We start from the raw sequence: 12,596 nt of genomic DNA, 5'->3' as shown, positions 1-12,596 counted from the left end.
CAAAGCCAAAATTAAGGGATCTGCGGGGGCTATATTAATTTTGCATTCCGTCTGCCACTCCGGGTAGTTTCTTAAAGTGAAAAACGTGTCTGCATACATCACTTCATCCCATTTTCCTTGTTGTCTTAACAATAACATTAATTGCAACAATGTATTATAATTTCAAATCCCATTTTTGGGCCATTTTCCCTGATCCTCCAAGGTATATAATGGCCACCATTGGTTACAATATTTCATTAAAGTCTTTTTATTTACTGAGCCCCTGGGGGATCTCCTAATTCTTTCCAATGAGTAAGAACACATCCCAAAGGGCTCTTTTCTATTATTTCTCTGCTCTATTTCCCATTATTTCCTTATACACGCTATGCACACGCACACTCACACGGGATTCCAAAAATTCTACTCACTCGCTCACAATTTCCAAAACAAAAACATGCACCAAGTACACAAATACCAATTAGCAGCATGATAAAAATATATGCGGTTCGCCGTTCATGAATTACCCAAGCACAGCATCAAACACCGGTTGTCAGAAATTGGGTCACATACCAGGAAAATACAGCCGCGTTCCCGCATGTGGTGTCTCCTGTGCCTTACGGAACAATTCAGAACATATACCTGTATACCAAACGGACACTAGCAGCTGGGTATACACCCTTACCTATGAGATTTTCCTATCCCAGTTTACGGAAGGCTTTGTTATTCCTGCGTACACCTTACGGAATGTTGACCACGTTTCCTGCATTCCTGCGTTCGACATCTCCTACGCCTTATGGAACACTAATCGGCATTCCCACATAGGATATCTGCTATGCCTTATGGAATTCCATAAAGCAAAATAATCAAAAGAATACCTTTGCAATGATGGTGATGGTCCTTGTCTGCTCCCCCAGTAATCCCACTGAGTCGAGGGGTTCCTCCGGGGAAACTCATCCCAGGGGCCCTAGGGAGCCCTGTGCTCAGTGAGTCCTGCAGCTGAGCAGAGAGGGTCCCACCTGGGCCGCCAAATTGATTTGGAGAAATCTCCAGGAACTCGCCAACAAAGTTGAAGCTGACAAGCAGGAATTCTTTATTGCAGCGCTGGGAGACATGGGGGATAGTTCCTCCTAGCGTGTCTCATCCAAGCATCAACCAGGCTGTGAATATATTGTCCTTAAACAGACATGTTCATTATATTACATACATTACATCCTGCTCCTAGAGAATCCCTCCCGCATGCGCACTAAAATGTGGTAGTGGGCTTTGGGACCCTGGTGGTTACTTCATCACTTCATTTCAGGATCATTGTCATATCAGTAACCACCTGGCCGGTTCTGGCAAAGCTGATCTTGGTTATTTCCTTTTCTCCATAGCTGCTAACAAAGACTAAGGTCCTTGAAGTTACTTATTTGCAATCCTATTCTTCAATCAACCCCATTCTTCAATCAACCCCATTCTTCAATCCCCCCTATTCTTCAGACAACCCCATTCTCCAGTGACATGGTGGGGGGTCCCCAGCATGGTGGGATTGAGGGTCCCTCCAAAGGGTGATGGGATGGAGGACCCCAAGGTGGTGTCACCCCCAGTGACATGATGGGGGTCCCCAAGGTGATGTTATGGGGGGTCCCAAGGGTGTTGTGACAGGGGGTCCCCAGGTTGACATAAACGGCGGGAGCTCCCCCCCACAGCGGCGTTGCCCGGGGCAACGACGGGAAGGGGGCGTGTCCACGGCAACGGGCCAGGCCTATAGACAGGGGCGCGTAAACGTCAGGGGGCCGTGGTCATCGCGGCGGGGGGCGTGGCCAGCGCCGGAAACGCAACTGGGAGGCGGGCTGTGGGCGGGGCGACAGCGGCGTTGCCCTGGCAACGACGGTACGCGGCGTGGTCAGTTGGAGGCGTGGCCACAGAGAGCGGGCTAGAACCGCCAAACCGCAACCCCAAACCGGCACCGGCCGGCAGCGGTACCCCCAAACCCGGCACCGGCAACCTCAAACCCCGGTACCCCTCAGCTCCGGCACCCCCAAACATTGACACCCCCAGACACAGGTACCCCCGAAACAACAGAGACCGGCACCCACAGACACCAGCACCCCAAAACCTAGGCACCCCCAAGCCCCAACACCCCATTCTTGTGGGGTGTCCGGGTGCTATGGGGGTCCTCAGGTTCTCCCAGGTCTGCTTCACGAAGGGGAAGAGGAAGATGATGATGCAGGCCACAATGAAGTGGATGGAGGGCTTGAGGCTGATGGTGCTGTCCTGGGGAGGGACAGGGACAGGGTCCGTGATACTGCACACGGTGGCACCCCCAAACCCCGGTGTGCTCCCCCCCCGTACCTGGCCCAGGGTCCCCTCGTGGTTGGGGTCAGCGAAGTCGATGGAGTCGTCGAAGCAGGGGGAGACGCTGAAGGGGCTCTGGCCCTCGGGGCACCTGCGGGGGGCAGGAGGTGGGGAACAGATGCAGGCACGTGGGGACACGGGGACACCGGGGGCACGGCTGGGGGATGACGGGAATGGGGCTGGGGGCACGGGGACATGGCCATGGGGCAGAGGGAAATGGCTGGGGGGTACTGAGGACATTGACAAGGGGACAATGGGGACATGGCCATGGGGACAACTACAGGGACAAAGGGTACCTGGACATAGGGACAGGGGGGACATTGCCAGGGGGCACAGGGGATATGGACAAGGGGACAACGGGGACATGGCCATGGGAACAGGAGCCACTGGGACACGGTCATGGGGACGTGAGGGACATGGGCCGGTGGGACATGGCCTGGGGGCAGTGGGGACGTGCAAGCCGATGAGCTGTTTCTTCACACGCGCACCCGGTTGCACCTCTGCACACACGTGTGTGTGTGTGACCCCTCACATGCACATGTGCCCTTCACCCCCTCAGAGCCCCCCGCTCCCTGGGGTGTGGGTGTTCCGCACAGCATGTCCCTGTCCAGCCCCCCTATGACCCATGGTGTGACCCTGCCCCATGTTCCTGTGCCCCATAGCATGTCCTTGTCCCGCCCTCCCTGTGCCCCAGTGGGTTCCCACCCATGTCCCTCTCCCACCCCATGGCCTGTCCCTTCCCTGTGCTCCATAGCGTGTGTTCCTCTCCCACCCCGTGCCCCATAGCATGTCCCCATCAATGTCCCTGTCCCCTTGTGCCCCACATAATGTCCCCACCCTACATCCCTGTCCCCCCTACGCCCCACCGCCTATCTCCCACTCCCCTCCCCAGCCCCACGCCGCGCCCCACAGAGCACAGGAGGCCGCCAGCGGTGACAGCATGTGTTAGGGACTCGCGGGGGCGGCATGGTCCAACGGCTGTGTGTCCCTGGGGGGGCCCAGACCCGCTTGGGGGCAGGGATGGGGCAGGAGTGGCCATGGAGCAGGCAGGGAGCAGGCACGGATCGGCAGGAGGGGACGGGGAGCAGGCAAGGACGAGGCAGGGATGGGCAAGGAGCGGACAGGAGCGGTCAGAGTGCGCCAGGATCACGCAGGACCAGTCAGGATCACCCGGGATCGGGCAGGATCACGCAGCCCCGCGGCGGCACTTCCCGTTCCAGCGCTGCTGACCCAGAGTCACGGGAGCTTCAACCCCCCCCCCCCCCATCAGCACCGCGGGAGGGGTCTGAGGCCCGGGGGGGCCGGATTAGGGTCCCCAGGGAGGGATTTTGGGGTCCAAAGAGGGGATTTTGGGGTCTCAAGGGGATTTTGAGGTCCATGGGGGCGGGTTGAGTTCCCCCGAGGGTGTTGATGACCCCGCAGGTGGGGTTTAGGACCCTGGGGGTGTTTTGGAGTCCCCAGGAGGGTTTGGGGTCCCAAGGCGGGTATTTAAGACCTCTGGAGGTGTTTGAGGTCCCGGGGGGCGGTGGGGTCCCGGAGGAGGGGTTTAGGACAGCACAGGGGGTTTTAGGACCTCAATTGGGGGGGGGGGGGGGGGAAATTGGGTTTCCCGGGTAGGGCTGAGGTCTCCCGGGGTGGTTCCGAAGAGGTTCCAGGGGTGCTCCATGGGGGCTGCTCCGGGGGAGCCCCCTCCTAGCGCAGGTCCTCGGGGGCGAGGAGGCCCCTGGCGCGGCGCAGCACCCAGTCCTTGCTGGGGTCGTAGGGGTGCTCCTTGGAGGGGATCTCGAGCACGGCGGGCAGCGGCCGGCGGTGCGCCTCCACGGCGTGCCGGATGGGCTCGGCCACGCACCGGCTGATCAGGATGATGCCGATGTCCTCCCGGCTCAGGAAGCTCCTGCGGGCGGGCCGGGGGCTCCAATCAGCACGCGGACCCCCTCATCCCTACCCGTGGATGTGTGTGTGTGTGTGCGCCCCGCCCCCGGCGGAGCGGCGCCTACCGGAACGCCTCCTCGACCTTGGCCACGCTGGTCTCCCTCCCCAGCACCAGGAAGTTGGGCTTGCGGTGCTTGTCCAGCTCGCCGATGCCGCCCAGCAGGAACCCGGTCACCGTGTCCATTGGCACACGGTCACGGGGACGTGGGGGACATGGGCCGGTGGGACATGGCCTGGGAGCAGAGGAGACGTGAATGGGCCATATACAGGAGGGAACAACCATGGGGACATGTAGCTCCTTGGGGGTCCAATGGGGTCTGTGGGTCCTGTGGGTGCGATGGATGCTGTGGGTGGTACCGGTGGCAGCAGAGGTGGTGGCAGTGCTGGGGCACAGCTGTAGCGCACACGGCTCCTTCTCCAGCTGTTCCTGCGGCACCGGCGGCAGAACCAGCTCCTCTGCACGGCCCGTGGGACACACCTCAGCCCCACAGCACCCACCTCAGCCTCACAGCACCCACCTCAGCCCCACAGCACCCACCTCAGCCCCACAGCACCCACCTCAGCCCCACAGCACCCACATCAGCCTCACAGCACCCACCTCAGCCCCACAGCAGCCCCACAGCACCCACATAAGCCCCACAGCACCGGCGGGTGGTGGCGCTGGTCCCTCCCCAGACACACACCCCCCTCCCAGTGTCGCTGTCCCCTCCAGTAAGCGAGAATCATACCCCTAGACCAACCAGCCTCTGTGTGGGTCTCATCTCACACCCACCCAGATGTTGCTGCAGGGCTGGGTGAGCAGGAGGAGGGTGAGGGACACCCATCCCCTGCCAGAGCGGATCTGCCCTCATCACTCACCATCTTCTGCAGCTCCTCAGCAGGCTCCTGCACTCGCTCCTGGTCGTTGCTGTGCACCCCGAAGATAAGACCCTGTGGGAGAAGCCAGGCTGGAGCTGGCAGCTTGTATGGAGGAGATGGGGCCATCCTAGGCAGGCTGAAAGCACCCCCTGACCATGCCCATCCCCATGTCCATCCTCATCCCCATACCATGCCCAGTGTTGTGTGTGAAGAGCCCATGTTCTGGGATGAAGAGCTGCACCAAGGCGCTGGAGTGGGGCCAGGGAGCGGGTGCTGCTGGGTTGGTGTTGCGGGGGGGTGCCGCAGGGGGGTGCCACAGGGTGGGTGCTGCAGCCTCATTCTCCTCCCTCCTCCGCAGGTCTGGTTCTCCAACCGGCGAGCGAAGTGGAGGCAGGAGGCCAAGCAGGAGCTGGAGGCTGGAGCTGCAGGTGACAGCCCAGAGCAAAGGGGACAGAACCTGGGGATCTGATGCCCAAGGATGGGGCTGGGGTCCAGGGGCCACCCCACTGAGATCTGGCACTGGGCACTGGGATGTCTGGGTTTGTGTCCCAGCTCCAGAGCCCTGTGGGAGCTGGGGAGAGGACAAAACCGTCCTCTGTGCCCCCTCTGGTGAAAGGCAGCTCCAATCCTGTGGCCAGGATGGCCCCTGGCAGCTCCCCAAGCCATCCCCCATGGCATGGGGTGATGCCTACCTGCATCCATCCAGCGGGAATGTGCTACCCCCAAGGCAGAAAAGCTTCATCCCTGGCTTTCCCCAGACAAACCAAGGCTGGGTCCTGCATGTTTCCCGACCCAGCACTGCCCTCCTTGCCTCTGCCCTGCAGGCTCCTGGCGCCACTGGACCCTGCTCCATGGGGTATCCATGGCTGCTTTCCACCACGTGTCCCCAACAGCCACCAGCTCTGCACAGTTTGACATTTCTGAGGTCCCTTCCCTCTATCCGGGGTGATGGGGAGGCCCCACCAGCACCCAGAAGGCTCCGGGCACTCTCTGGAGCCCACACTCCCATTGCCCGGCTGCATTGAGCTTTCCTGGTGCTGCCTACTCCACGGAGCATTCCTGGAGCCACTTCGGAGGGTGACAATTTGCTGGTCCCCTCCGGGATGGCCTGGTCCAAAAGCATCCCTATGGATGCTCCTTCACACCCCACTGTGCTCCCCACTGCCCCCCATGCCATGCACAGGTACCTTTGGCACGGGCACTGTCGGGGTTGGGCTCCTGCTTGTGCCGGCGCTGCAGCTCCTCGCGCAGGGCTGATCTCGTCCCGCAGCCGCGTGGCCTCGGCCGCCTCCTGCTCCGCCACCGCGGCCGCCGTGGTGCCCTCGGCCAGGAGCTGGGAGATCTCGTCCCGCAGCGCCCGCAGGCTCTCTGGGAGCAGTGATACTGACACTGCATGGCTCTGCATGGCACCCACCCCGGGTACCTGCAGCGCCCATAGACCCGCTGAACTCAGTGTCCCTGGCACTGGCACCAGCACTGGCACCAGCCTATGGGTGCCCCTCCTTTGGGTGACCAACCCTGGGGTGCCCCCAGCGCCTACAGACCCACTGGGACCAGCGTCATCAACAGGGCATGGACATGGGGACCAGCACCCACCCAGGGGGACATCCTGGGGGTGACCAACCCTGTGGGGTACGCGCAGCACCTGCAGGCCCGCTGAGCACAGCATCACCAACAGGGACACCAGCACCAGCCCTGTGGGTGCCTCTGTTTAGGGTGACCAGCCTTGGGGAGACCAGTCCTGGGGTGACCTTTACCCTGAGGTTGTCAATACCTACGGATGCCCTCTTTAGGGTGCCCCTCTTTTGGGTGCTCATCCTTATTGGGTGCTCCTGCTTAGGATGCACATCCTGGAGGGTGCTGGTGCCCATGAGTGCCCGTTTGAGGGGGTGCCCATTTGGGGGTGCCCGCCCCGGGTAGGGGTCCCACTGCAGCACTTACTGCCCACAGATGGGGACTCTTTGAGCTCCATGGCCCCCCCGATCACACACCCCTCCCAGTGTCGCTGTTACCCCCCAGTCCCCCCCCAGCTCCAGGCTGCACTGTGACGAGCGTTCACTCTGGAACCTTCTGATGAGGCCTGCCTGAGGACCGGGTGTTCCTAAGTCATGGGGGGGGCCTGACCCAGTACAGCCCAGTATGACTCATTACAGCCCTATATGACCCAGTACAGACCAGTATGACCCAGCACAACCCATATGACCCACTCCAACCTAGTATGGCCCAACCCAGCCCAACCCAATATGGTACAACCTGGTGCAGTTCAGTCCTGTATAACCAAGTACAGCCCAGTACAGTGTGTTTTGGTACAATACAAGCAGACCTGACCCAGTCCAGCCCAGTCCAGTCCAGTACAGTGTGGAACAGCCCAGTATGTCCCAGTAAAGCCCAGTAAAGCCTGGTATACTCTAGTACAGCTCTATGCAGTATGGTTTGGTACAGTACAGTACAGTACAACCAGACCTGACCCAGTACAGTCCACTATGAACCAGTCCAGCCTAGTACAGTATGGTACAGAACAGTACAGCCCAGTATGACCCAGTCCAGCCCAATCAGACCAGTACAGCCCAGTGTGACTTCCAAAAAAAAAATCTGAGAAGTTTTTCGCATGAGGCAGGGTTTGTCCAAAAATCTTCAGAGGACGTGGGGATGATGCTGACAACAGTGCTGGCAAAATGCTGAATTCAAGCAAGATGACTGTCCAGCCCATAATCTCTAAAAAGGTACCACACATCAATGAATAATAGTTCTCAGGCACATCATTCAAAAGCAGGTCTCAAAAAGAGTATCTAGATCTAGCTAAAAATTCAATGGCGAGTTTACAAACCTCCGGCTGACTAATCAACCAGTGTTCTTCCTACTAGTACCTGAGAATGTCAAGGTTACACAAGGCTCACTAATGTTCTTAAGAATGATATTTAAACATTAATTAACACTCAGGGGAGAGACCTCTCTTCAACTCTCTTCACTTTTGCTGGACCAAGTGTGGTATTTAGGGATCTCTACTATTCTTTTCTGACTTCCAGAAAGGCACCTTGAAGCAACATGGAAGTACTTTGCAATATCTGCATTAGGATCTTTGCTTCTGCCTCATGCAGATGAGTAGTAACCACATATCCGGCACATGTATATTGAGACTTAATGCTGGTCTGCTTCACACAACTAAATAATTAACCTTGTGAGTAAGCAAAGGATTTGCCACTGACCCGCTTCCTGAGGAGCCTGCATGAGGCTGCCAGCAGTTTTGTTCCATCAGCACCAGAACAAACCTCTCACACAGCTTTTGTCCTTCCCTCTGTATTTTTCAATGCCATGAAGCTCGAGCAAGTGTCCTGAAAGCCCATTAGCTGTGGAAAAAAAGTATGGGAAAGCTAAGGGCTACTCAACAGGTAACAGCACCTCATGGCCCAAAGTCCTCTTGGTGCCCTTGTCATTTTTGCCTTAAGACAAGTGAAAGGCTGAACATCTCAACTATCTTTCCCAGACCCTATTCAGGGAATTGCAGGAGTTGCAGGTAGCCACACTGGGGTTAACCTGCGTGTGTACACATGTAGATGCCTGATTTTAGATGCCTAAATGCAGTTATCATCACCAGGAGTTATCAAACGGAGTTATCATCATCTGGAGCTGTTCTTCAATTTCTGCAGAGCAGACCTGAACAACAGCTTCAAAAGCATTTTAAATGCAGTATTGTTTTCCTTTAACATCATACAGACTATTACTATTGTTCCATTTGGAGGTTCTTATCAGGATCCCATTCTACTAGACATTCAAACAGAAATAAGCAAATACAACCTCAACTTTTCAAAACACCAGGAAAATACGGGTTAAGAATTTAAAGTGTTTGTGACAAAATAAGCTCAAAGGTTTAGATAAGCTAATTTATATGAATACAGTCAGGGTTTAGGTGACAGAATGACTAGCTATTGCAGGTGATGTAGGCTGTCCAGTGAAGACCATTAAAGTCCATTGGAATTTGTACAGAAAAAGTAGTTGTGTTTCATAAAGAGACTCCATATGATGCTCCCAAAATTCAAACAGCTCTTACTACTAAATTGAAACTGAAGATAAATATTAGCAAACTCAAAGCAGGGTATGTTTTGATGTTTCATTCAGAGAAACAAATTCAAGATTGTTTCCCCTTCTACAAAGACAGTTTGTAACATTACCTCCATGGAAAACAAAACAAAACAACAACAACAACAAAACCTTCTTGCCTATAACTGGGCCATCAGCGTAGCACTCTATTTCCACAGGATTCAGTCTTACACATGGAATAAAATGATAATGCTCTTCTTTAAACTTTAGCAGTTACTAAAATAACAAAGGTGGGATTACAAGCACAGACATCTTTCAGCTTGATCCTGACCTTAAAATATAAAATACCTCACTTTGTCAAAATAAGATTGCATCCTTGAAAAATGAGACTTGCATAAATGGACAAACACCGTGGAAGAAGACTTAATGTTAGCATTAATTTATTAACAACCAGCACTACCTTATTAATTGCAGAGATATATTGATCCTGAAGTCCTGCTTTCAAAGGGAAACATACCCACCCTGACTGCACTCAAAATGTCTCGCCAAATTGCATCAATCAAACTGACATGTCTGTTCAAAAGCTGTTCAAAGTCCTGTTCTGCTGACAGACAGGGTACGCCACAAAGTGACCACACACTAGCTGTATAATATGCAGAGTTTATTAAACAAGTACACTAAAGCCAATGAGCACACTAAAAGCAAGCACACTAATGTGAATTAGGTAAATCTCTCCCTCTATATAGTGAATAAGTACAATACGGCAAATCAGAGATACAGGTATATAAGTAAAGTACCAAAGAAAGTTGGCAATGCATTAGAACAGTACTGTATAGAGAGAATAGAGATTAAGAAGAAATACATCACCAATTACCACTGAATCACAATCCAAGCCCACATTTCCAGCTGGGAAGCCCCACTGCAGCCAATGCCAGGAGCCTCAGGTAATCGGGAAAATTCCTATGCAGTGCATCCAACCATGGGTGACGCATTTCTCATTGCCACAAGAGGGTCCTGCTTTTATATCCTTAGCAAAACAACTGGCTTTATGCCAGATCTCTAATCGGTTACTCATGGGACAGTGCAGTTTCTCATGATCTCACTGTTGTCCACTCTCAGAGCGTTGGCTAGGCGCCTTGGTCTGACCAAGTATGAAGGTCGTGAAACTCCTGCACACCTATGTTTTCCTGCCTCTTTCCAACAAACAGACATGATGAACACAAACATATATACTCTGCCGAATACACTGTGCCACATCCTTTGTTATAGTTCTCAGTCATGAGAGGGAATGAACTCCCTCATCCACTACAAGTCCTTAAAATAAAAGGCATTTAACCTCCTCACTGTGCTCCCTGGCAGGTAAGCTCATACCCTCATGTTCATGGACTAGAGCTACCAGCTAGCTCCATTCCTAGCCACAACTCATTTCTTTTGTATCCTCCAGTGACTCCAAGACCCAAAACTAACTTGATTTGTTTTATCAACAACACAGTGAAAAAAATAATGGAGCTAATCAAGTTACAGTATGGTGAGGTATAATGAAAAAATACATAAGGGAGATGGGATTTAATAGGAAAAAAGATTATACATATCATTAGGCAAAGATGAGGGCTCAAGCAAACTAAAAGAACATTGAGAGACGCTTTTCATCCTGGAATAATGAAAGGTTGGTTTGGTGACCTACTTGTGAAAGGGTAGAGCCTGATCAGCCGTGTATTTTGAAATATAATCTGGAAGACCTTCTCAATTACAAGATTGTCTCCACTTCTTATGGAAAACTTCGTATTTTGAGTGCAACGATAATTTCACAGTAACTTAAAGTTTCTTCAAATTAAGATTCCTCGGGGCCACACAATAAAATGATCCCTCTAACTTAACTAACCAGCTATTTCAAAATTAAGAGAACAAAGTTCACCTGGGGATAGATTAATGGTTAATGGTCATGCGGATGCACCTATATAATCAAACTTCTCTGTTTTCCCACATCACTTTGCATCTGAACTGTGTGCACCGTGCTGTTCCAAACACAAATTGCCTGGATGTTACCTCCTTGTTGAAAGGCTGGCAGGCAGCCACAGGGCCCCATGTGTGACTACATACTCCTGTAATTGCACACCCTGCACTCCAGCGATATTACAGCAGTCGTATCTCATGCATTTGTATGGAGCCACGCAGAGGTCACAGACTTTGCAGTCTGGGAAGAGGAGACCACTGTGTGCTGCCTCAACAGCAGTCATGATGATGTGAAGATACACAGATGTATATCAAAGCAATGCTGAGAGAGGTCACTCCAGGAGCACTGCTCGAAGCTGCAGCAAGCAAAGGGGCTCTGGCACAGTGATTTAAAAACAAACCTCTGGAAAGAAGCAGAATCCTGGCAACACTCCAAGTACCTTTCCCAAGTACCTCTGAGCACCAGATGGACTTTTTCCAGCAAAGCCACCGATTTTGTGTAATGCAGACAAAAGGCACAGAGGAGTCTGTGGTCCTTAACCAGGGCTCTAGTCAGAGCGAGCTTCCTTTCCCCATACCGGAGTCCAAACCAGAACCTGCAGAACAGAAAGCTCTTTCATCCCTGCACGCACACATGCAGAGTGGAAGCGTCTAGCCAGTCCCAAGCAAGTCACTGTGGGACTGCAGTGGTTTCAAATAAAAATAGTGTAATGGAGGTATGTTTATGGAAACATCAAATACAGAAAAGAAAAGCAATGTAAAACATACTTTGCTTTTTATAAGGCATATTTAGCATTTTATAAGGTATACTTTCCCAAGTGAGGAATGGAAAATTGCAAAGACATTGAAAAAACTCAGCCAGGCTTGGTGTTATTAAACTTTCGTTCAGTTCAGTGACTCCAAAGAGCTGCTCACTGCACAGTGCATTCTGTGTGAGCCTGCAGGTAACAGAAAAGTATCTTAAGACAAGAATGATGATCTCTTTTGGCATGAAAATTGCAGGCTTTATCAGTATTGCAGATGCAAATAATTTTTCCATTTCTACCCTGGCAGATTGTGCTCGTGAGTCACCGAATCATTTGCTGCTTTGTCTCCTCCCTTTCTGAAATAAGCCCACTGGCTTACATCAGATCAACGTCTTTCACGCAGCAGGTGCGTGTGTGGAAGAGCAAAGGTGCACATGCCTGTTTCCTGTAATCTCTTATCTCCTAGCCTGTGCCTAAAGCCCAGGCTAGCTATTCCACAGTTTTGCCGTGATTACCCTCAGAAAGTTCTCAGGTTTTCACCCTGAATCTTCCTTACTGCAGTCTAAGCCGCACTACCTCTTACATGGTCCTACTTTCTCCACAGTGGGAAAACTGAAACAGCCTTTTATAAAGCAGTTGAAGATGACTATTACGTCTCTCCTTCAACCAGCTCCAGGCTCAAGCTATTTGCAGGAGTCAACTCCGCAGCAATGCTCTGCAGTTTTCTGTTTCTCACACAGAAATGAGGCTACC

This window comes from Psittacula echo (genome assembly GCF_963264785.1).
Source record: "Psittacula echo genome assembly, chromosome: 1".
NCBI classification, from domain to species: Eukaryota; Metazoa; Chordata; class Aves; order Psittaciformes; family Psittacidae; genus Psittacula; species Psittacula echo.
This window is presented reverse-complemented; position numbering follows the sequence as displayed.